The following is a 24,572-nucleotide window of genomic DNA, read 5'->3' as shown; positions in this document are numbered from 1 at the left end:
GATTATGGAAAGTGTCTTGGAATTTGGTTGACTTGAGGATAAAAGCAGTTGACAGAAGTGTTCAGAGTTGGCCTCCAAAGGAGGTGAAGCTGTTACGTTTTGCTGGCTGTGTGCTCCACCTGGGAGTATTGGGGAAAGGTGAAGCCTTCACTGGTCAGGTGTGGGGGCTTAATGAATAAAAATTTCAAGAATTGTGCTGGTATATACAACCAAGATCTAAAATGAGCTTGATAAGATATATGAGAAGCCAAAATAAACAAGGAGAAATTTGCTACTGGTTCATGTTAACATTTTCTCCTTGGGTTCATGATTTCAGGGTAGGGGAAGATCTGGCTCAGGAAAAGTCCTTGGGGAAAAGTCTAGGGGTTTTGATTGGCTCCAAGACTAAAACAAGTTTTGAAAACCTATCACCATCTTTAGCAACATTAACAAAAGTTGGTTAACAATAAAATCCAAAGCAAGGGTGATAATAGTCTCAATCTACATGGGTCATTCTGTTAGACAAGGCCTGTGTTTGGTGTTGAGTATATAAAATGTACAAAGTCTTATGTTCAAGGATAGAAAACCTATTACACTGAGTAATGAGCACTCCAGTGGGGGTACAAATAGTGCTGAGGCAAGATTATGCAACTGTAGGAATAGAATGGCAGAGGGTAGTCAGGGAGCTCCCCTATGTGAGTTGAGTCTCCACATTCATTGATATCTTGAAAAATAATTAGGATTTATATAGACAGACATTTTAGTCCAGATGGCAAAAAGATGGACACTGGCAGAAGGGCATTCCTGAGGGGAACAGTATATGCAGAACGACAGTCGGAGGCCGGTGGCTTAGGATGAGAGCAGACTGTATCTGGGTAGCAAGACCTCAAGTGGTGGCCAGAGAGGCATGCACGGTCTGCATGCTATGCTGTGGGCCTGCAGGCTACTGAGAAATCCTGAGTAGTAGGGTGACAGGGTCACCCTGGAGGAGGGGGACGGGAGGAGAAAGGTGAAGTAGCAGCAAGATAAAGGAACTTTGGAGGGTAGATCAGAAATGTGTAAAGGGAAGTGTTGTTATTAAGTTTCTGCTGTGGGAGTTGAGGAGGGAATCTCCTTTGATCTCCCCAGGAAATATTCTGTACACTGTTCTTATCAAGGTAAGATGGGAGAGGGAAAGGGAGATCGTCTGGAAGCTACATGGAGGGCAGGTCAGACCTGAAATGCTGGAGAGAAGTCTCAGGAGGGCAGAGTTACTGAAGTCCTCCAAGGCCTGTGGTATGGAAGAACGGGCAGACTTGTGTGAAGGTCACAACCATGTCCTGGGGGCAGAAATGAGAGGGAGACTGATTTTGATTCTAACTAATTATTAGAGCAAGCCATTTAGAAATAGCATGGATTGCTTCCAGAAGTACTGAGCCGCCTGTTACTGGAAGTACACAAGCAGAAATTGGCTGACCGTCGGCCAGAGAGGCTGCTGTGTGATCCCTGCATGGAGGGGGATGTTGATGGGTGACCCGGAGGCCCCTAAGCTTTTGATAGAGGCTGAGAAGGGCAGTCTCATTCCTTTGCATCCTCAGCCAATTCACACAGGCACCGAAACAGTCACTTTCCATTTATTGGAAGGTGTTAAATTCCACCTCTGTGTTCAGACCAAGGCTTGGGTGACACATGGCACATCTAGAAGGAAATGTGGTAAAAGGAGGCAGAATCTTTAGGGAGAGAGGAGGGAGAAGGGTTTTTGTTGATGATGATCCAGAGTTTAGACTCTAGGGGCCAAGAAAATCCCATCTGGGCCAGGTGTGTTTTCCCTGAGGGCTGCGTCCGTCAGGGTCTCGGCAGGCAACAGGATCACGTCAGATGGCACTCACGAAGGTGCTGCAGTAAGGAGACTACTGGCAGAGGTGTGGGCCAGTTAAGGGAACAGACGGGGACTGGAGAGGCTCCCAGTGACCAGCAACAGCGGGAAGCCTTAACCACCCCAGCTGAAGGGATTAGGAGAGGACATTGTGTTCAGCGTCCCTTGAGAATGGAGCCGTGGCAAAGGGGTCTCCTAAGGGAACTGCCATCATGGAGGTCACCCCTGCAGTAGGAAATATGCTGATGAAGACAGAGAGGAGCCAGGGAGAAACACCCCCAGTGCCACCCCTCCTGCCTTCCAGAATACCACTGTGCCGCCCATGGGCCAGCCCAGCCAGCAGCCAGAGCCAAGGAGCCAGTACGTCTGTCTACAGCGGGGATCCTCCCCAGCACAGAGCAGAAAGGTCAGGAAAGTATGGGAAGAGGTGACAAACAGAGAATGACCAGCTTAAGGGCCCCCTTCCTTGGGCTGTGTGACAGCCTGCTGCCTGCAGTGCGGACACATCAGGGCACTCCTTTGGACCAAGAAGATGAAGGCACAACCCTGGCAGGGCAGACAGACCAGAATGAGCCAAGTTCCCAAAGCACGGGGTTGCTGCCCCAGCTCTGGACAGCTGCCATTAGGACTGTTGCATGAGAGAGACCCAAAGAGTCAGCAGCTCAGAGCTGCCAACCTGTGCCCCCCACAAGCTATTACAACCTTCTGTGGAGTTTGGAGAAGGACAGGGTCCGTGTCTTCCAGGAAGCGGTAAGAGCTCACTGCGTGTCTGTGCAGTGCTCTACAGGGGTCTAGCCCCTTGTTGCCTCGGACTCCCAGCCCTGGGATTGCTCAGAGCAGCTATAACCTTGCTCAGAGAAACTCTCCTCCAGGACAGACATCCTTCCAGGGCTTTCTGAGCAGGGCAGGCAGGCGGGGGCTGGAGGGTGCTGCAGCCCCCTATCTCCTCCCCAGCTGAGCTCTCTGTCCTGTGCTGGTTGATGTTCTTCCCGTCCCTAACCTCTCTGCCCTGGACAGCCCCTGGGAGAACAGTTACTGCAAGGATCACCTCCTGCTGGGTCCTGAGGTGAGAGGACATGCCCAGCACACAGCACCATCTGAAGCCCTCCGTGACTCCATGACGCCTTCCCCTGGAAGCAGGAGGGAGGGTGAGGGAGGAACATGCTCTCCACCCAACCATGCTTCCTGCCTGGTCAGGCAGCAAAGCACATTCAATTTGTACAAATTACTGATAATCCTATTTTGTATTGTTATTTCTTCAGGTTACAAAGCAATTTCATACAGAGTTTTGTGCCATCCGAGAAGTTTGGAGAAAGCACTTCTCAATCCCATTATGCAGATAAATAAACTAAGGTTTAGAGGGGTAAAGTACCTTCCCCAGTGACATGTAATGGTAGCCAGCTGGCCTATAGGAGAAAAACCCAGCTCCTGATGTTTGTGCCAGAGGGTCTTCCCCTTGTCCCAGAGAGCTCTGCATGATGAAAGAAAAGCTCCCCTTCCTTAGTGGGCATTTTATGAAGTGATGCTTAGATATTTCTGACCTTCTCCCTCTGCCCTGTCCTGGAACGGAGATAAAACAGTTGCCTGATGGATACCTCACGGGGACTGGGTTAGGAAGTTGGAACCCTCCCAAGTCCATAAATAAAAGAGATAGTTTCAGAGTGCTTGTCTAGATGCTTCAAGCCTGTGCTTTACAAACAACTATGGGGTGTGTATGGCATATGTGTTGTGTGTGTGGTGGTGGCCCCATATATAATGTGTCTGATATGTGGTGTGTGTTTGTGTGTGTGTATGAGGGGGTGCATGTTGAGTGTGTTCACAAGGGTGTGGGAGGGTAGGTGTGTGTGTGTGTGTGATGGTTCTGTGGGTAGATTGAGTATGTGTGTATGGGGTGTGGATATGTGTTGTGGGCCTATGATGTGTGATTTGTATGTGTGAGTGTGTGTGGCCTAAGGCTGATGATAGTGGGTGTGTCCTCGTGTGTCATGTGATATGTGTGAGTCAGTGGGGTAGAGCATGCATGGGTGTGAATGAATGTGTGTGGGGGGGTAGGGTGAGTCTGGAACTGAGGGAGCCTGACAGGACCCCCCACTCTAGCAGCACATGTATCACGGCTCACGGTCCCCCAGGTGCCAGCCCCTGCGTCACCCCCTAGCTAGGTCAGCATGCCCAGCCCAGGCCTGTGTCAATGTGTCAACTGTTTCTTTTGTTTTATGCAAGACCCAAATGCTTGGCACCACCAGGGAGTTCATGCTGGCCGGACCCCTGATGGCAGGTCCCCTCTGGGCCCTGCCAGCTGCCCTGTGCTCCAGAGGACCTGCCCCCACAGAAGGGCCTCCTCCCTTCCATGCCCTAGCCTGACCTAGAATAGCCACATCAACTGCTCTTTGTCCTCCCACCCCTGGAAAGCCCGAACTGCGCCTGACGCCAGCATTCTAAAACTTCAACCCTCGGGTGGGGGAGGTTGGAGGCCCTCAGCTGTCCCCCTCTCTGGGCGGCCTGCCCCGAGCTCCCGCCTTCCAACTGCCCTGCCACTCTCCCCCTCCCACCCGAGCTGCCCTCCTCACCCTCGTGGCTGTCCCTTCCCTCTCTACTTTTAAAATAGCACTTTCGCCTTCTAATGCTGTTTAATTTACTTAGTATGTGTCCTATTTGTCCCCCTCCCTGGAACATAAGCCCCATGAAGGCAAAGCTCTGTTTTGTTTTCACATGGGCCTGGAGGAGAGAGCACACATTTCAAAGCCTCTCAAAAATATGTGTGGGAGGAAGAGGCGGACAGAGGAAAGGACTAAACCCAATAGCCCACCTGGGCTTAGGCCTATGGTGAGGGCTCCGGTGGGGGGCAGCGGGGCAACTCCCCTCCCCTCTGCCACCCCCACCACTCACACCTCGGGGGACAGCCAAAGGCCACAGGGCAGCCTCTGGAGCTGGGGATGGGAGGCCTGTCAACCTCCCAGCCAACAGGCCTGATGGAAGGCACAGCTGTGGGTGGGAGGGGAGCAGTGAGGAAGAATGTGTTCAGTTCATAGGGACGCAACTTCTGGCCTGGGATGGACTTAATTTAGCCTGAGTCTGGGGAGGCGGGCAGATAAATGCAGACAGAGTGGAGTTGTTTCCCCAAGCCTGGGGGCTGTGGCTGGGAGCCAGGGTTTAGTTCAAGGGTGTTACTGGCCAAAGGGGTCTGAAGCCAGGCCCAGGGGGGCGGTGAGATAAACACCCGCTTGGGACAATCCTTCCTTTAGAAGGTCAAGAAAGCCAGATCTTACCTGCGTGGGCCACGATGAGCCAAAAGAGTTTACATGCTCACTGTCACTCTGTTGAGGGCTTTCCAGCCTGCAAACCCCTTTCTCGGCTGTGGTCTCATTTGGGCCCCACAGTGACCTGCCGGGGAACTGAAGTTTCCATTCCATAGTGGAGAAGGAAGCTGTGAGGTGGGAAGAGGCTTGCGGGAGCAGTAGGTGGCGGCTGGAATGAAGAGCCCCAGATCCAGCTCTGGTTCTCCTGTCCCCTGCCTGCTCGCTGGGACAAGACTGGCACACTCATTGGCTTCCTGTGCTGAGGAATGGGCCCACTGAGGAGCAGGACAGCCCCTGCAAACCTGTACCAGGCCCTGCCAGGAAGGCAGAGCAAGCCCATGTTGGGAGGTTTGATCCCTGGGTGAGCTGCAGATTAGGCAAGCCTCCGCTGCTCCCTAGGACCCATTTTCCCCACCTGTCCAGTTGATGGTGCTTGAGAGGGCTTTGGTGAGACTCAGGCACAACTAGGCTTTGTGCACTGGACTCCACTCACTGGCCAGGAGCTTCAGAGGCTTCTCCAGGAGCTCGTTCTCACCCTTTCCCTTTCCTCTCACCTTCCCTTTTCTTCCCATTCATTTGTCTGGCTGCCCTGGGCCTTAGGATCTGAATAAAGGCCAAAGCAAGTCAGGCTCTTGAGGGCTCACTGCCCAGCAGCTGCTCCAGCAGGCCACCATGGCCACCTTAGTCACCGCTTGGGCAGGAGAATGCCTGACGTGCACATTTGCATTCATGCATCCCTACTGGAGGACTGACACTTTACGGGAGGGTGATTTTGGAGGGGGCCCTGCTTACCCTGAGGGTCAAGTGATCATAGCAGGCTTTCAGTGACTTTTGCTTTAAAATGGAACCAATGATGGAAACCCAAATATCCACAGCAGATGAATGGAAAACAAGACGTGGCACATCCATCCAAAGGGGTGCTATTCCTCCATAAAAAAGAATGAATACCAGTGCATACTACAACAGGGATGGACCTTGAAAACATTGTGCTAAGTGAAAGAAGCCAGACACAAAATCATGTTACATAATTCCATGTATCTGAAACTTCTAGAATAGGTCAGTCCAGAAAACAGATTGGCTGGGGAAAGGGGAGATTGGGGAGTGACTGTATAATGAGTGTGGGGGTCTCTTTTTGGGGTTAAAAATGTTCCAGAACCTTTTTGGTTTTGCGCAACATTGTGAATGTACTAATTTTCACTGAATTGTAACTCTAAAAGAGTTAATATTATATTATGTGAATTTTACTTCAATTTTTTAAAGTGTGGCTAATGCACTGCCTTCAGGGTGCCTGGACCTCCCAAGCTCTTCCCGGTTGCTGCCTCCAGATGCCACCAGTGGGCCCACCCACATGCTCTTCTACTCTTACCAGGGATCAACACTTCAAGTCCAGACCAGTCCTGACTGCAGGCAGAGGGCCCTTCAGCCCCTCATGCCTCAGTTGTCCTAGGGCTTCACTAAGCTTGATACAGCAGTCCCCATTTAGTTAGTACCTATTGTATACCTGTTCCCCACTAGGCTACCAGTGGTAGGCAGAGGCATCAAGGGGCCTCAGGCAAGATGTGGCTGATATTAGAGTCAGCACTGCCCCTGGGCCAGGGTTCTGAGCCTTCCTTAACCCAGAGGGAATCCCCAGGGACCTCTAGGGTCTCACCAGGATCACTGTTCAACAGCCTCATCTGGAAAACTGGGGCCCAGACAAGGTGCACTTGACCTGCTCAGAGCCCCATTGCAGAGCCCGTTGGGACCAGATCTCATCTCCTGTCCAGCACTCCTTCATTGCACCACGCTGAAAACCTAAACAAGGAGCAGCAGCAGGGGGCTCAGTACCTCGCAGTGTGAGCCTGAGGTCCCGAGAGACCCCCAGGCCTCCAGTCTCTCTCCCTAGACTTCTCCTCAGTCCTGCAATCCTGCATTAGAGGCAGGTTACCTGGGAGTAAGGGACAACTATTCATGTTTGAGGCTAGTTTGTAATCACAGGCAGACTGTGTAGAGTCAAAATCACCCTTGAAAAGATCTCAGGAATCAGCCAGTGGGCCCCTCCACACAGTCCCTCAGCAAACCCAGGAGAGCAGGTGTTCCTCCTGTGTTGGCTCAGATCCCTTTTTCTTGGGTGGACACCAGACGAAGAAGCTGGCTGAATCACTCCCAGCATGGAAGGGAGCATGTACTGTGCCAGAGACTGGGACCCAGCCCAGGGCAACAGATTCAGCCTTCCCATCGCTCACCTCATCCCGAGCACAGTGGGATGGGGGGATCAGCCACACCAGCTAAATCAGCATCTTCTACTCTCACTCATGGCCAAATGTGCTCAGCTGAAAGGCCAACATCCCTGGCTCATGCGGTGTTTGGTATCCAGGTGGGGTAGATCCCTGCATGCTCTTCAACAGATGACTGGTCTGGTCTTTATCAAGCCATGTGATTGGGTGGAGAAAGATCATGGGCTCAAAAGTTAGCAGAGCCTCAAAACTGGGTTCAAATCCTACCTTTTCCCTTTCATATTACAAGTCAAGTTTCTTACCCTCTCTGGTTCTCCATTCTCTTATTTGCCAAAAAGAGAAAGCAAGAAAGTTGAGAATGAAAATGAAACCAGCTTTTCATGTAACAAGCATTCAGGAAATGGCAGTGAGCGCATATGTGCGCACACACCCCTCTGCCCTCTGGGGGATGGGCTTGATGGGGATATGGAAAGGGAGGCCAGAGGCCCAGTGACCTGGGAGGCAGTGGGAAGAGGCATTGTGGGACTTGGTGGAAGGAGGAGGCTGGACAGGCTTGTAGATGGGGGTGTTAGTGAGCCAAGAGACACCCGCCAAGTCTGGTCTGGCTCTGCCATGCTGGGTAGAAGGTGTTCAGGAAGTCCAGCCAGCCACGGAGCAAAGGGGTGGACAAAAATCTAAGCATCATAGCTGGGTCTGAGGTTTTCGGCCTTAAGAAGAGCAGCAGGAAATGTGTCTCCGAGTTGAAAGGCCCAAGAAACCCTGAGTCTGAGCTCCCTGAGGCTTCAAGAGACCTGAGCCGAGTGGCTGTGAGCCTTCTGGATCCCATCCAGACCCCTGGCAAGCCCTGCACGACTGTCTATTTGACTTATGTCGGGGAAGAGAGGAGAGCAAATGAGGCAGTGGGGGTGGGGGGGAGCCACGCAGCTGTTCCTGAGCTGGGCGCCTTGGGAAATTTGAGCTGAGCCGCAGGCTGCTGGCAGGCAGGAGAGGGCCTCTTGGAAGCCTACTTCTGAGGCTCTGGCTCAGCCTCGCCAGCAGGCCCCGGATTAGCTCAGCAGTCTTCTCTGAGCTCTGAACATCTGCAGCCTGGGGTCCACTTCCCTCTCCCAGCCCCATGGGGCAACACTCTGGATGAAGGGAGGGAAGCTGACAGCTGCAATCTGGAAGGGGAGGTAAGGAGAGGCCCCTGACTGGCCTAAGACTCAGGGATTAGGTCACAGCAATGGTTCAGGAGCAGCCTGTGGCCTCATTCCAGAAATGCCTTCCCTTTCCCCAGTCTTGGGAGCCTGAAGGAGATGTGAATGAGGAGGAAAGGAAGAGTAGTAACATCTGTCAGCCCCCCTGGGTACCAGGGATGTGCTGGGCACTTTACCTGGTATTTATAATTTCTCAAGGTTGTTTTTTCTTATTTCTGTCCTTCATTTGAGAAAACAGGCTCAGAGAAGGTAAATAACTTTTCCCCGGTGACCCAGTAAGTTAGTAGCAGAGCCACGGTGAAAACCCCAGTCAGTCTAACTCTCAGTTCTGAGCCGCCTCTTTCTCCAGGGCCTAAAGCATCAGGCCCAGGCCGGTCCGAGTGGAACCCGGGCTGGGCCTTGCCTTGTTTGCCAGCCGAAGGCTTAGTGCATTCACTGACCGCATCACAGAGGGAGGGCGCTGAGGAGGAGGGAAGGGGCCACAGGCCACTGCTCCTGGATTCTTGTGTCCAGGTCTCACACTGCAATGCATCCAGAAGAAAAGAGCGGGTGAACGTCAGCTAGCCAAATCATAGGAGACTCCCTGACCAAATGGACTCCGTAGTTCAGGGAAGACTCAGAGGAGGTGGGGTAGCTGCTGGCTGTGATCTGACTAACGTGCTCTATGTGACTGGCTCAGGCTGGGGTTTGCTGAGAGAGCGAGCAATACCCACATCTCAGTGGCTTACACAACCAGGACTTATTTCTTGCTCATATTCCAGCACAGGTCAGGAGGGGGCTCTACTCATCCTAGTCACTCAGGGATCCAAGCCAAGTGGGGTTTCTTCCAGACATGAGACCCCGAACACTGCAGCATAGAAAGGACATGAACCTCACACTGGCTTTTAAAACTTCCATTCCTATTTCCTTGGCCAAAGGAAGTCATGTGGAAACACCCAGCTTCAAGGGGCCATGGAGCACAATTCCACCCAATGCCTGAGGCTGGTGGAAATGTTTGACGGGCAGCACTAATGGCCATCTTGTGGCCCGAAAGGGTAACTGGGCTATGTGTGGATGTATTAAGAAGTTGATTTTAGCATGACCTTCCCAGGGAAATAGTGAGTACCCACCAACAGAGGTGTACACTCCAAGGCAGGGTGGGTATATCGCAGGAAGGCAGTGGACGAGACTCTGCCACCACTGGAGTGATGAGAGATGGTCTATGAGGCAGTAAAAGGCAGTGGTAGTTAGGGGCAAGGGCTCTGGAGCCAGAGGTGTTTATATTCAAACCCCATTCTCTCTTATGAGCTGTGTTACTTTGTGCAGATTATCGAACATCTCTGCGCTCCAGTTACATGGGGGTAATGACAACTTCATAGGGCTGTTGTGAGGATTATGCGAGATAATATATGTAAAGCCTGTAGCACACTGTGCCTGGCACATGGAAACTCTAATCAAGTCAGTCGCTCTTATTGTTGTTCTCATTCCTACCCAAGATCCATGACTACCCCTCATGGAATCCTTGGTGGCATCCAAGGATGGAGGCCACTCACATCCCTAAGACCTTAGTCAGCCACCAGGCAGAGTTGGGAGAGTTCTGTGCACTGGCCAAGCAGGCCAATCTTCCCTTACTACTGCCACATGGTCTATGGAGGTGGGGCGCTTTTGGGGACTTCTCTAACCCATGCCTGCTCCCTAATATATTTTCCCCTTCTCCTGCCTCCAAGCCTGACTGCAAAACAGTTAACTTCCTCAGATCATCCCCAAATCTTCCCTGACAACCACTGATCTGGTTTGTGTCTCCACAATTTTGCCTTTTCCACAATGTTATATAAATGCAGCCTTACAGTATATCTCTTGGTTGCTACCTTTGTAACTCTAATTAATATGTACATATCTTCAGCTGCAGACAGTATTCCCAAGCTCCCCACTGTCTGATGAAAGCTGTCCATGTTCCCAGACATCAGAAGGAGGTGTGGCACAGTGAGGTGGTGTGTTTAGGGAATGGGTACTGGAGCATTGAGAGGAGAAGGAAGTCAAGAGAGGCTTTCAGAAGAGGAAAGAATGGAGCTGAGCCTGGTCCATTTACTTTTCCCAGGACAGCTGCTGGTCAACCCACTTTCTGGGTCTGTAAGCCCTGACATGCAGTACCTGACTTCAGACACCAGGGGGAAGACAAGTGACTTTGTTGGGCCCTTCTCGGCTCTGCCTGGAACTTAGGCGGCGCAGCTCTCCCCGCCCCCATCCCTTTGGGCCGTGAGAGGAGGAACGGATTCTAGGCGCTCAGCTCTCGGCCTCCCACCCCAACAGAGGCTCGAATTCATGAATGCTGTTTCAACGGTAGTTTGCAGGCCTTCTGTTCACTGATACTGTCTCACCTCTATTCCAGGTTCTCAAAGTGTGGTCCCTAGGGCCCTCGCATGGGAATCGGCTTGTTAGACATGTAGATTTCGCGGCCCCACTCCAGGAGATGGGGCCCAGGAATCTGCATGTTTCATAATCAGTTCACATTTCCTGTCATACACAGGAGAGACTGAAGCTCAGTGAAGTCTTTACACAGTCAAAGCCTGTCAACCTCTTCCTGCTTCTCTTCCCTATTTTCCATAGCAGTTTCTGTGTAAAGGGTCCATAACTGGGGAAACATGGGATGTTTGATTCCTAGAGATTCTCAGGGCACACCACCATGCTAAAATCCTTGTGGTAAAAAAGACTGTGTTATTTTGTTAAATGTAGCATTCTGCAAATTAATCAACAGGGAACCCCCTTTTCCCTTGTTTAACACCTACTTACATGTAATGTACCTTGAGAAAGGTCACCATAAGTACCATCAGGCCTGACCCAGTTGTGGTCCCTGCAAACATTAAGCACCTTGCCACTTTTAAACCTTCCCCTAACTCTTGCCTAGACACACAGGCCTAAACTAAGCCCCCCTCCCCCAGGAAGTCTTCCTAAATCTCTCTAGCACACCCGTCCTAGGGCTTCAGCCTCAAATAACTCTCCCTAAAATAAATAACTCTCATGTTTTGTTACTTACTGGATATTCAGCTCTAACCAGTTACATGGGGGTAATGACAAGTTCATAGGGCTGTTGTGAGGATTATGTGAGATAACATATTAAAGCCTGTAGCACACTGTGCCTGGCACATGGAAACTCTAATCAAGTCAGTCGCTCTTATTGTTGTTCTCATTCCTACCCAAGATCCATGACTACCCCTCATGGAATCCTTGGTGGCATCCAAGGATGGAGGCCACTCACATCCCTAAGACCTTAGTCAGCCACCAGGCAGAGTTGGGAGAGTTCTGTGCACTGGCCATGCAGCCAGGGCTGGGCCTAGCTTTGTTTGCCTGCCAAAGGCTTAGTGCATTCACTGGCTGCATCACAGAGGGTACCCTAGAAAGAAGAGGTAGGCCCAATGGCAAGAAATTACAGAGAGACAAGTTTAAGTTTAATAGGGAAAACAAATTCTGGGAATCAGAGATGCCTACAAATAGATAGTGGGCTTCTCATTGCTGCATACAGATAGTGAACGGTCAGTCTGGGAAGAGATGAAGAGGATTACTGCATTAAAAAAAAAAACTAAATAAAAACAATGTAAATAATAATTTTATGTTTCTAGTACTTGACATTTAATAAGTTGTTTTAGTAACTGAGTTTTGAAATAGTCTTGAGAAGTAAATAAAACTTATTCTGACTTCAGGTTCAAGATGGCAAACTGAGGACACACAGCAGTGAACAAAACCGATAAAAAGGCCCGCCCTTGTGGAGATCACAGTCTAGAAATTCCATAGATTTTATATTAGCCTTGAGACACTGGAAGAACTTAGGGACAAGGCAAAACAAGACAAAGAAAAAAGAAAGGCAACTATGAATTCCAAAGAAAAAAAGACAAGAAAAACATAAAGGCAATATAATTACAGCATACTATCCCTATTGATTATATAAACAATATTTATGTAGCCATAAGAATATGAACACTTTTTCCATTTTTTGGAAATAACTGATTGACAAAGAATAGAAACTTAGTGATGATTAAAGACAAGTGTCAATGCTCACCATTTTGAAAATAAAAAAATGTATGGTCAGTGGAATACTTGAGTTGTGAGGCTGAGGAAGACGAAGTAAAAGATGGAGGAGTTAACCTAATTCTCATACAGGGTTGTTGAGATATTGAGTAGAGTTGATAAAACAAGGAATAGAAGTGTAAGTACATTGTTTAAATATTCAAATGTAATGTGAAGACATAGGTTAGATAGATAGATGATAGATAGATAGATAGATAGATAGATAGATAGATAGAACATAGAGGAAGAGACAAAGAAGGGAGTTTATATGAATTAAATTCTCATTTGTCATACTGTAGTCAATAGATATCTAAAGTTGGTAAATCAAGAAATGGATCCATAGACATTTGATTTAGAGTTTTAGAGGCTTAGCCACTGAAATAAACAAAAACATAAATGGTTAAAAGAGGTTGCCTTGGGGAAGAAAGTAAGGGGCAGGGAGTATTGGACCAAGAAACCTGTTTTCATCACACACATGTATATATTATTTCTTGGTTTTAAATATATATAATGTAATATATTATTTTCATGTTGTTTTTTAAATTAAAATCTAGCTTCCCCACTAAATTGATGAAGAAACTGAGGCTCAGAGAGATGAGGTGACTTTTCTTAGGTCAACAATGCTAGAAAGAGAAAGGACCAGGAATGGACACCACTCGCATTGAGCTGTATCCATGGTGCTGCTCTGAACAACCCCGAGAGTTCCTTCTCACCCAGCAATTATGGTTCACCATCCCTTCAAAACAATGCTTTTGCACTGCTCTTTTCTCTGTCTGGGGTGTCCCTCCCAGCTTCTTTCCCTGGGATGTGCCTGTTAATTTTCCATGACGTAGCTCTATGTCAATTCCTCCATGACTATGACTCTTTAGCCCTCCACCCATACTGTCCCTGCCTCTGCTGTAATGTTTATTTATGATCCCATTGCATCATAAATATTTGGTTATCCATCTTACTGTCTCATTTGTTAGACAGTGAACCCCTCAAAATAGAAGTCTCTATCTGCTCCAACACTGTATCCCAGTTCCCACTCCAAAGCCTGCCACCAGTCAATCAAAAGAGTTTGGGAAATTTGTGAATGGATGGAGCACATGCATCTCTGACTCTAAGATTCTGGGCTGGTGGCCCGAAGCTCCAAACCCTGGCCACAGGCCTGACAGCTGTGGAAAAGGTTTGAACTACTAGGTTCAAACTCATCCCTAAATGACACCCCCACCCCCAGTCTTCATATTCTATCACCCTTCTGTTTTTTTACTCTCCTCTCACATCCCAAGGCTTATCTGAAAATCTCAGCACTCCACAAGGCATGCTCTAAGAGCCAAGTGCAGTCTACCATCTGGATTGAATTAAATCACTGACAGAATTATGTCCCCAAGTCAGCAGGGGCTGGAGGAAGGCCTTGGGGAAAGGACCAGACCTTTTTTCCTCAGAGGGACTTATTTAGAAGAAAAATAATGTGTTGGTAAGAGCTGCCCAAAGCGGTGGGAGCAGGGAGATGGATCGAATGAACAGCTCTCGTTAGATATGTATCCTCAGGAAGGATCTTAGTGTTTCTGGGCTTCTGTTTTCTCACCTGGATAATAGCAGAGGTGATACATGCTCTGTGGTGGTGGGATTAAATGAGACAAAGCACGAGGAGGTGTCTGGAACAGCACTGGCTCAGAGTGGGTACTCAGTCTATGGTGACCCTCCCTTCATATCTAGTTTTTTTTTCTTTTTCTCTATTTTTGATTTTATTTTTATCATAGTTATCCATGGGCATAGTTAAAGAGGCAAACTGTTCTTTTGTTACAACAAAAACTAGTTTCTCCAAATAGCTAAAGCAATCCTGAGAAATAAGAACAAAGCTGGGTGTATATCATGCTCCCTGACTACAGGCTGTACTACAAAGCTATGGTTACCAGAACAGTATGGTACTGGCACAAGAACAGAACCACAGATCAGTGAAACAGAATAGAGATCCCAGATATAAACCCACACAAATATGGTCAATTAATATACAATAAAGGAGCCATGAATACACAATGGGAAAAGAAAGCCTCTTCAGTAACTGGTATTGGGAAAACTGGACAGCTACATGCAAGAGAATGAAACTGGATTACTATCTAACTCCACATACAAAAGTACACTTGAAATGGATTAAAAACCTAAATGTAAGACATGAAACCATAAAACTCCTAGAAGAAAAAAAACAAAAATCTCTTGAACATAAGCATGAGCAATTTTTTCTTGGGCACATCTCCTCAGACAAGGGAATCAAAATAAAAAATGAACAAGTGGGACATCAAACTAAAATGCTTCTGTACAGCAAAGGACACCATCAGCAGAGCAAAAAGGCAACCTACAGTATGAGAGAATATATCTGTAAACAATTGATCCAATGAGGAGTTAACATCCAAAATATATAAAGAACTCATATATCTCAACATTAAAAAAATAATAATATGATTAAAAGATGAGTGGAGGACCCAAACAGACATTTCCTCAAAGAAGAAAGACAGATTGCCAGGAGGCAAATGAAAAAATGCTCCACATAGCTAATCATCAGGGAAATGCAAATCAAAACCACAATGAGATATTCCCTTACACCAGTCAGAATGGCCACTACCCAAAATATAAGGAATAACACATGTTGGCGAGGATGTGGAGAAAAGGCAACCCTCTTACGCTGTAGGTGGGAATGTAAATTGGTGCAGCCACTGTGGAAAGCAATATGGAGGGTCCTCAAAAAACTAAAACTAAAAATATCATACAATCCATTAATTCCACTTCTAGGAGTTTACCAGAAGAAAACAAAACCTCTGATTTGAAAAGATATACACACCCCTATGTTTATTGCCTCATTATTTACAGTAGTCAAGATATGGAAGCAACCAAAGTGCTCATAAACAGATGAATGGATAAAGAAGAGGTGGTACATATACACAATGGAATATTTTTCAGCCATTAAAAAAAATCCTTCCATTTGTAACAACATGGATGGACCTAGAAGGTATCATGCTAAATGCAATAAGCCAGGTGGAGAAAGACAAATACCATATGATTTTATATGGAAAATACCATATGTGGAATGTCAAAACAAAACAAAACAAAATGAACAAAAGAACAGTAGACTCAGGGACACTGAGAAGTAACTGGTGGTTACGATTGCGGAGGGGTTGGGGTGGGTTGTGGGGAAAGTGAGGGGGATAAAAGGGCATGAAAATTTTCATTCATAATACAAGTTGGTCACAGGGATGGTAATACAGCATGGAGAATATAGCCAATGATTCTGTAACATCTTCCTATGTTGACAGATAGTAACCACTCTATTTGGGGTAGGATGTAAAAATATAGGTAACTGTTGAACCACTGTGCTGTAAACTTGAACCAATACAAGGTGGTATATCAACTATACTTCAATAAAAAAAACTAGTGTCCCACTCTGTTTTCATTATTTATTTTTCCCTAGAGGCAACCACTTCCAATAATTCTTTTTAATGATTTTTTTGGTATTTCCATATTTCAAAATAACTTGCTTGTATTGATAATTTCTGAATTCACCTATTGAAGGACATGTTGGTGGCTTCTAGTTTTTGGCAATTGAAAATAAAGTTGCTATAAACATTCGTGTACAGGTTGTTGTGTGGACATAACTTTTCAACTCATTCGGGTGAATACCAAGAAACATGATTTCTGGATTGTATGGTAAGCCTGTGTTTAGCTTTGTAAGAAACTTCCAGACTGTCTTCCAAAGTGGCTGTACCATTTTGCATTCCCACTAGCTAGGAATGAGAGTGGCTGTTGCTCCATATCTTCACCAGCATTTGGTATTGACAGTGTTTCAGATTTTAACCATTCTCATAAGTGTGTAGTGGTATCTCATTATTTTGATTTGTAATTCCTAATGATGTTGAGCATCTTTTCATGTGTTTTTGCCATCTGCATATCTTCTTTAAGGAGGTATCTGTTGCCTATTTTGTAACTGGGCTGTTTGTTTTCCTACTGTTCAGTTTTACATATTCTTTGTATATTTTAGATACAGGCTTTCGTTGAATGTGTGCTTTGCAAATATGTTCTCCCAGTCTTTGGCATGTCTTTTCATTCTCTTAATGTACTGAACTTTTATTCTTATTATATGTTTAATTTCTAAATGCTGCTATAAACATTTGCACACAGGCTTTTGATAGGCATAAGTTTTCAAATCAGTTGGGTAATTAAGAATTTCTGACCAATCGTTCCTCTTTGTGGCTCCACCTTCACACCCGCTTCCAGAGGAAAGGGGGGCTGCCTGTTTCTAAGCCGTTGGGGGTTCTGCAGTGTAAATCAACTTGCCTCATGGCTCTCTACCTGCCTGTTTATGATTCAGCTGTCTTTGGCCTGCTAAGTTAGTTATGTTCTTCTGTCAGCTTCCAGCCTGGAAAATTATGTTGCATAATTCTCTCTCCTAGTCCCATTATTTTTGTGGGTTTATACCTTTTCTTGACCCTTGCACTGACATTTCAGTGGGATGGAGTGAAAGCTAATGTCAGTGTTCCACTCACCAACTTCACCCAGAAGTGTTCTCCTTTCCTTTCTCCAAGGCTGGTATTTGATCTCCCTGGGGATGGAGTAGGTAGAGCCAGTGTTTGTAAAGTCATGGCTGCTGTGACTCCAGTCAGGTGAGAAGACCCTCTGCTCCAAATCTCTCTCCCAGGGCTTGCTCTAGTCAGGGCCTCAGTCCCAACCACCCACCCTTGCTGATCCCTTCCTTAGGGCTTTGAAGGCTCAAACCTGTTGAGAAGGGCAGGGTATGGCTCAACATTCTGACCTGGAAACCTCAGAGCAAGGTCATGTCTTGATTTGACTCAGCCTAGAGAAATGACACAAATGGTTGGGGACAGTAAGAACATTGCATAAACCATGGGTAATTGAGAAAACCTCAGAGCAAGAGGCCCTGGAATAAACTTGGGCCTAAACATTTTCTAGTCTCTGGCACATCCTTCCTCATCTCCTTAACAAACAGTGTCTTGCAGCCAACCTTCTGGGGAAGTGATGGAGGTGGTGAAGTTTGGGGATATGGTCAAGAAATTGAATGATCGGGTGTTGAATGGAGTCACCTCCCTTTGTCCACCCTCTAATACCGTAGCCTCATCTCTTTTCACTCTGCAGAGACTGCCTTCTCCTTGGGTGATTCCATCCACTCTGAGCCCTGGCTTACAGCCAGTATCCTAAGGACTCCCCAGGTTCCATCTCCAGCCACATCCCCTTCCTGAATTCTAGCTGAGTAGAGGTGGTTCGTGCTGATGTACCACAGATATGAGAGCCAATTATACTCTGTGCCATGCTTTCCCTCCTCAGATCAGAGCCCATCATCTGCTTTGGGTTACTTAAGGATTCCTCCAAGTTTCTGGCTCACTTACATTTCTTCTCATTTCTGAGAACTGTTATGTATTATTTGGTTGCTTTGAAATGTCCTTGTTATAAATTTTTTAGGTCTTTGGGTCAGGCGAAAGACAGCTATGTGACTGAAGACTTGGAAGAACACGTATCTCTTTGCCTGAGGTTTATTTTAGAAGGACCTTCTGATATTCCTTCAGCCCTTAAACCACCTTAAGATGAGTAAAAGTCTGCCTTCCTTGGAGGTGTATGTTCCCCAGCCTCTTATGAAAACACAGTTTAGAGTCTCATATCCACTTAGAAATTTATTTTAGAGTTTATTCTAACCTTTATTCTTTCTCCTACGTCATTAGCTCATCTCTCAGGGGGGTTAAGAACAGCTTCCAAGCTCTCTGGTTTCCCCTTCGGAAAATACACTGGAGGTTTTGTTCCCATGGGAAGGAGGGGATGAAAATCTGGTTCCTAGGATGACTCCATAGCTATTTAACCAATTACCAATGGTTTATGCAATGTTTTTACTGTCCCCAAGCCTGTACCAGTAAACCTTTACTGCCTATGGGATAAAACCCAAATGCCTTGTCCTGTAATTAAAGCCACTAAACATCTGCAGCATCACCCTTATCTGACAACTGCAAAGAGTCAGTGCAGTACAGAGTTAGGAGTGTGGGCCCTGTAGCCAGACTTCCTGAGTTCCAGGCTGACTCTGCCACATACTTGCTGGGAGACCTTGCGCAAGTTACTTAACCTCTCTGTGCCTCATGTTCCTTCTCTATAAAGTGGTAAGTGATGGTAATACTAGCGTAGGCCTCACAGAGTTTCTGTGCATGGTGCTCCAAAAGTGTTCCATAGCTGCCATCTACTCCACTTCCCACCCTCAAATCCCAAGATAGACCCTCCTCCCCACTCAGACTGGGCCGCTCCCTGTTCTCCTCCCCAACTCTGAACTTGTGTTTGACAGTCTTCAAGAGCACAGATTAAATCCTCCTCTTCTTTCTCCTTTCTTTCCCCTGTTTCTTCTTCTATTATCAGTGATAACTACCATTTATTGAGCATTTACAACATGCTGGCTGCTTTTCAAGTGTTATTTTTTTCAAAGCTTACAATAACCCTGAAAGGCAGGTAACATTACTCCTATTTTATAGATGAGGAAATTAAGCCTTAGAGAGGAAAGGTAAGTGGCTCTGCCAAGTTGCGGAGTGGAGATTTATTTGTGTCCATCTGATTCTGTCTTCCATGCAGGCTGTCTCTCCCTGTCTTATTGTCAGACATTCACTGTCTGCCATGCCAACCTGCAAGGCCACGCTTGGGTCTCTCCATATTGCGAATTACATAAATTACGATGCTTTTGGTTCAAAACAATGGAAACCCCAACTCCATTGAGGCTTAAACTAGAAAGGGAATTTGTTGTTCACAAAAATGAAATGTCTGGAGGAAAGGCAACCCTCAAGCAAGGGTGGACCCACAGCTCATCAATGTCTTCTAGGGTACCACTTTTCATTGTTCCCTGCCCTGCCCTCTCCTGTGGTCCTTGTCTCATACTAATGCCAGCTGCCATGCAGCCTCAGGATGGCTGTCAGCAGCAACCAGGCACTTCAGGTTAGATTGCCTCTAAATCCTGAGGCAGGGACGGAAGATTCAGAAGTTATCTGGGAAGCAATCCCAGGAAACACTAGGAGGAAAATGGGAAACTGACACAGAGAAGGGAAACAGTCCATAAAGCATTATCTAGAAAATTACATTTGGAAAGCTAGAGTGCAATCTCACTGAGGAATTTTAGGGAATGGCATAGAACCATGTATCAGAGTTATTGCATCAAGTGGCCCTGGTACTTCTGGTTCACTCCAGGAGCAGGCAGAGTGGGCGCCAGCAGCCAGAGAAAGCCTCAGGCAAAGAAAAGAAAAGCAACAGTTGGCCATTGGAAATGGGACAGGGGATGTGGGGAGGGTACCTAGTGCATCTCTTACACCAAGTGTCGGCTTCTTCAGTCATGCGCACTGGGAGAGAGAGCAAGCCTCCCCAGGGCCAGCACACAACAGTCCTGGGCTGCACTCATGCCCACACCTGTGTCCAGGTGCATACTTGGCCTGATTGCCTTAGTTTTCAGTTACTGCCCACCCAGCAACTATCACTGTGGCAAGATGGGGTCACAGTGATTGGCTGAGGCAAACCAGGGCCTCCCTGCAGCACCGAGGGTGGGGCCAATCCCACCAGAACTGCATGGCAGCTGTTCTGGAATGCCGGGAGGGTGGGAAGGATGCTGGGAAGCGAACGATGGTGATCATCGCATGTGTATTCCCTACAACAAAAGGAATGGAATGGAAATAAAGCTTGAAAGAGGAGGAATGCGGAAACCTGGGAGCGGAGGCTCAGAGAGGACTTTGAATGTCACATAGCCCGCCCCACTAGTGCTGCTGCAATTCCCTCCTAATCTGTCCTCCAAGGTGGCAGTCAGTCTCAGCTTGTACACCTCCAATGACACGAAGCCCACTGACTCACAGAGTAATCCACATTTGTTCTAGAGACATCTCTAACCACTAGGAGTCTCTAGTATTGACTTGGAATCTTCCTTTCTATGTCTTCTCTGGGGTTTCCAGGACACATCTGCTTCATCTGCCCTAAATCTGAGTCCTATAGGGACTTGTAAACAGTGATTACATTTCCCCCAAGATTTCTCTGGAATAAACTGACCACTCCCAAGCCTGTCACCTCAGAGATGGTGGCCACGGAAATGCCCAACATCTGGAGTGGGGGGGTGGGGAGGCCCTCGGGGCAGGCATATTGGAGCTGGTGGAACATCAGATGAGTCTCTTCTCCTTAAGCATTAGCCAGTCTTCAGGTCAACCACAGTTTACTGCCCAGAAACAAATGGACTCAGTCACAGGGAGGAGCCCCAGTCCCCTCCTAGCTGTATTTGTTTGGAAGATGTGACCTCCCAGACACACAAACACCCTGCCTCTCTCCCTCCCCAGCAGCTCCCACAGGAACGCTAAGTCCCTGGTGATGGCCACGTGCCCTGTGACTAGACTTCCTGAGGTCTAGGCTGCTCCCATCTGGCCACACACATCCAGGCCCCACACCCAGCTTTAGCCCTGACCCCCGACCACTGCAGAGGCCTGCAAGGGGTGAGGCAATGCATGACAATGGAAGGAGTCCAAGCTGGAGTCAGAAGCCCTCCAATGAATCCTGCTACACTGGGATGAGTGACTTTGCCTCTCAGAGTCTCAGCTTCCTTTATCTGAAAAACAGGGAAAGGAACTCATTTGCAGAGGTGCCCTGGGAATGTGGAAGTACCAAGCATACACTAGGGTCTTAGCAGGTGTGTGTATTATGGAACTTTACTGGGGAAAGCCTCCCTTGACACTCTCCTGATCATCATAATCTGTTCATGTGGTTACCAATCTTTCATTCTAGTAATGCTGCACCTTTGAAGACACCCTATGATAATTCTTCTATCATGGAAACACTTGTAAGCAATTCCCTTTCCTCCAAGACGCCCCCACATATTGGTCAGATAGGACAGTGGTCCTACCCTCTCCCCAACCTCCAACTTGTATAGAGAGGTCTGTCTTCCTATAAAGCTTTCTGTAACTCAGTCTCCCTTCCCTCTTCTTGGGAACTGTCCCTCCCCCATTCATACATCTATATAGGAAGCACCTTGCTGGATTATTACCCATTCCCTGGCTCTCCGTTGACTTCACGATCTTCCCCATGCCCTAAGCCATGCTAAACAGAGTTCTCTGGGATTCCTCATGTTGGAAGTGGAAGAACCCTTCCTTCTCCAAGGTGTGTAGATCTGGAGCTGCTGGCAGCCACGTGGAAAACAACAGCTTGCCTTGAGGGAACAAAGCTGACACACACAGAGAAACAGAGGCAAGACACAGCATGTTTGAGTCACCCCGGGTCGGGTGATCTTCAGCCCTGTCTGTCCCATCACTTAGTGCCGCAAACCAATCTTAGAATACAAAAAGGAATGGTCTGTTTTTCTCAGCCTCTTTGAGGTCCAGCTGACTGAACTGTGAGTGGATATTTGACCCAGGAGGAATCAGTCCAGAAGCTGTGACCAATCAGATTGTGTCCCAAAGAATTGGAGCATAGAGGATCAGGGTCAGATATTTGCCAGTGCTGAGCTCTTGGGGTAAATAGAGCCTTTGGGGGAAGTCATGAGGAATTCTTACACAAGCAGAAATGAAGCTCAGGTATAGAAGCAGGAGAGCGGCTGTGGGGTGGCCTGGGCTGCTGGCAGTTTCCCCGTCCTGTTTTCTCTCCTCAGGAGTTCTGCACTGCCTGGGCTCTGGCATTATGAGCTATTCCAGCATCCATCTGGTAAACCTTCCCTTTGGCTCTAGCTACTCTGGTGGCCCCTGTTCCACACCCCAGGCTGTCCTGTCCCTTTGACACAGCCCAAGATGGAGGCAAACAAATAGGTCTGTGTCCACCCATACGGGGCGCAGGAGAACGGGTCTCTGTGTGACCTGGGGCTTTACATTTAACCTTTTAAAAAAATTGAATTAAAATTCACATACATAAATTCACCTTTTTAAAGCATACAATTCAGTGCTTTTTTAGTTTATTCACAGAATTTTGCAACCATCACTGCTAATTCCAGAACATTCTCATCATTGCAAAAAAAGGAATCCCATATCCATTTGCAATCATTCCCCATTCTCACCCCCTACTCTCCCTTCCCCTGGCAGCCCCTAAACAGCTTTCTCTCTGTGTATAGATTTGCCTATTCTGGACATTTCCTATAAACGGAATCATACAAAATGAGGTCTTTTGTATATGGCTTTTTTCACTGAGCAGAATGTTTTCAAGGTTTATGTTGTAGCAGGTATAATTACTTCATTCCTTTTTATGACCGAGTAATATTACATTCCATTGATCCATTCATCTGTTGATGGGCATTTGAGTTGTTTCCACCTTTTGGCTATTGCCAATGGTGCTGCAGTTAACATGTGTGTACAAGTATTTGTTTGAGTACTTGTTTTCAGTTCTTTTGTGTATAGACCTAGGAGTAGAATTGCTGGGTCATGTGGTAATTCCGTTTAACTCTTTGAGGAGTCACTAAAATGTTTTCTACCGCAGCTACACCATTTTACATTTCCACCACCAATTTCTCCACATCCTCACCAACACTTGTTATTTTTCTTTCTTAAAATAGCTAAGCTACTGGGTGTGAAGTGGTGTCTCACCATGGTTCTGTTTTGCATTTCCCTTATGACAAATGATGTTGACTGTCTTTTCATGTCCTTTTGGCCATTTGTATATCTTCTTTGGAGAAATGTCTATTCAGATCCTTTACTCATTTTTAAAAATGGGTTATCTTTTTATTAATGAGTCATAATAGCACTTTACATATACTGGTTACAAATTCTTTATCAGCGATGTGATTTGCAGATATTTTCTGCCACTGTTGGTTGCTCTTTTGCTTTCTTGATAGTGCCTTTAAAGCACAAAAATATTTAATTTTGATGAAGTCAAATTTGCCTATATTTTTCTCTTGTTACTTATACTTTTGGTGATATATCTAAGATATACTCGGAGTCTTTCACCTTAAGTTTGGATTCTTTCCATCTGTGGAGTTCTAAATTCTGCCTGAGATTTGCAAATGCCTTCCTATTACTTGCATCTTGAAGAAGTCTATCTGTCTCGGATTACCAATTCCCAGGGGCAGTGAACGACTCTGAAAAACAAGTCCACACTGTGCAATTAACTAAAGCTTGAACGATGATCGTGATAATGACCCAGGGATCGGTAAGTCCTCCCTTGAGTCTAATGTCATATTGCAGAACAAATCCATTTCCCTTTCACAGGTTCTGATGAGGACTCTGACATGAACGCTCCAGAGAAAGGGGAGACCCTTGGACGTAATGGAGGGAGTCAGCAATAGCTGACCTGCTTGGAGTATGCCCACCAGTAACAAGAATTTCCACTAAGGCTGACTTTCCACCAATCCAGGGCAGAGGTTTGTTGAGGGGCAGGGGCAGGCACAATGGTGGGGGCTGGCAGTTGGCACTGCCTCTCTCACTCCCAAAGAGAAAACCATGCTGCCTGGCAAGATGAAGTCTCCAGCACTGTCAGCTCTGGCTCAGGGCAGGAATGCGGGCAAGACAGGCACATACAGAGCTGAGGAGGGTGGCAGCTCGGCCTCTGGTCTCCGGGGACATGCTCTGCGGCTGTAGCTCTCTTTGGTCGGCCCACCCTGGAGCTGACTGCTGTGGGAGGCTTGTCTCTGGGGCTTGTCCTAGGTCATGCCAGTGCAAGCCAGCCATGAAACAGGCGTGCTGTCAACAGATGGGGACCACAATGATCAGCCTCGAGTTCCAGACTGCTCACACCCACGGGCTGGAGAAGATCTCACCAGCACATCCAGATCTGGCATCATTTAGAAAGCCCCTACCATGTGCCTGTGCCAGGCTCCACAGGGCCCTCTGTCCTGGACCTCAGCACCAGGCCCAGCACACTGTGGGTGTTTGGGTCAAGAATCCAGTGATCCTTCTACACTCAGAGGCCTTGGAAAGGGCCTGGGTTTTCATGTCAGAACAGTTTGTATGTCAGACTACCACTTAATCCAAGTGTGATTTGGGGTAAGCCACTTAACATCTCTGAATTTCTCTCCCACATCTGAGAAAGC

Source organism: Manis pentadactyla, chromosome 8 (genome assembly GCF_030020395.1).
Source record: "Manis pentadactyla isolate mManPen7 chromosome 8, mManPen7.hap1, whole genome shotgun sequence".
Lineage (NCBI taxonomy): Eukaryota > Metazoa > Chordata > Mammalia > Pholidota > Manidae > Manis > Manis pentadactyla.
The sequence above is the reverse complement of the archived record's forward strand: the minus strand, read 5'-3'. Positions refer to the sequence as shown.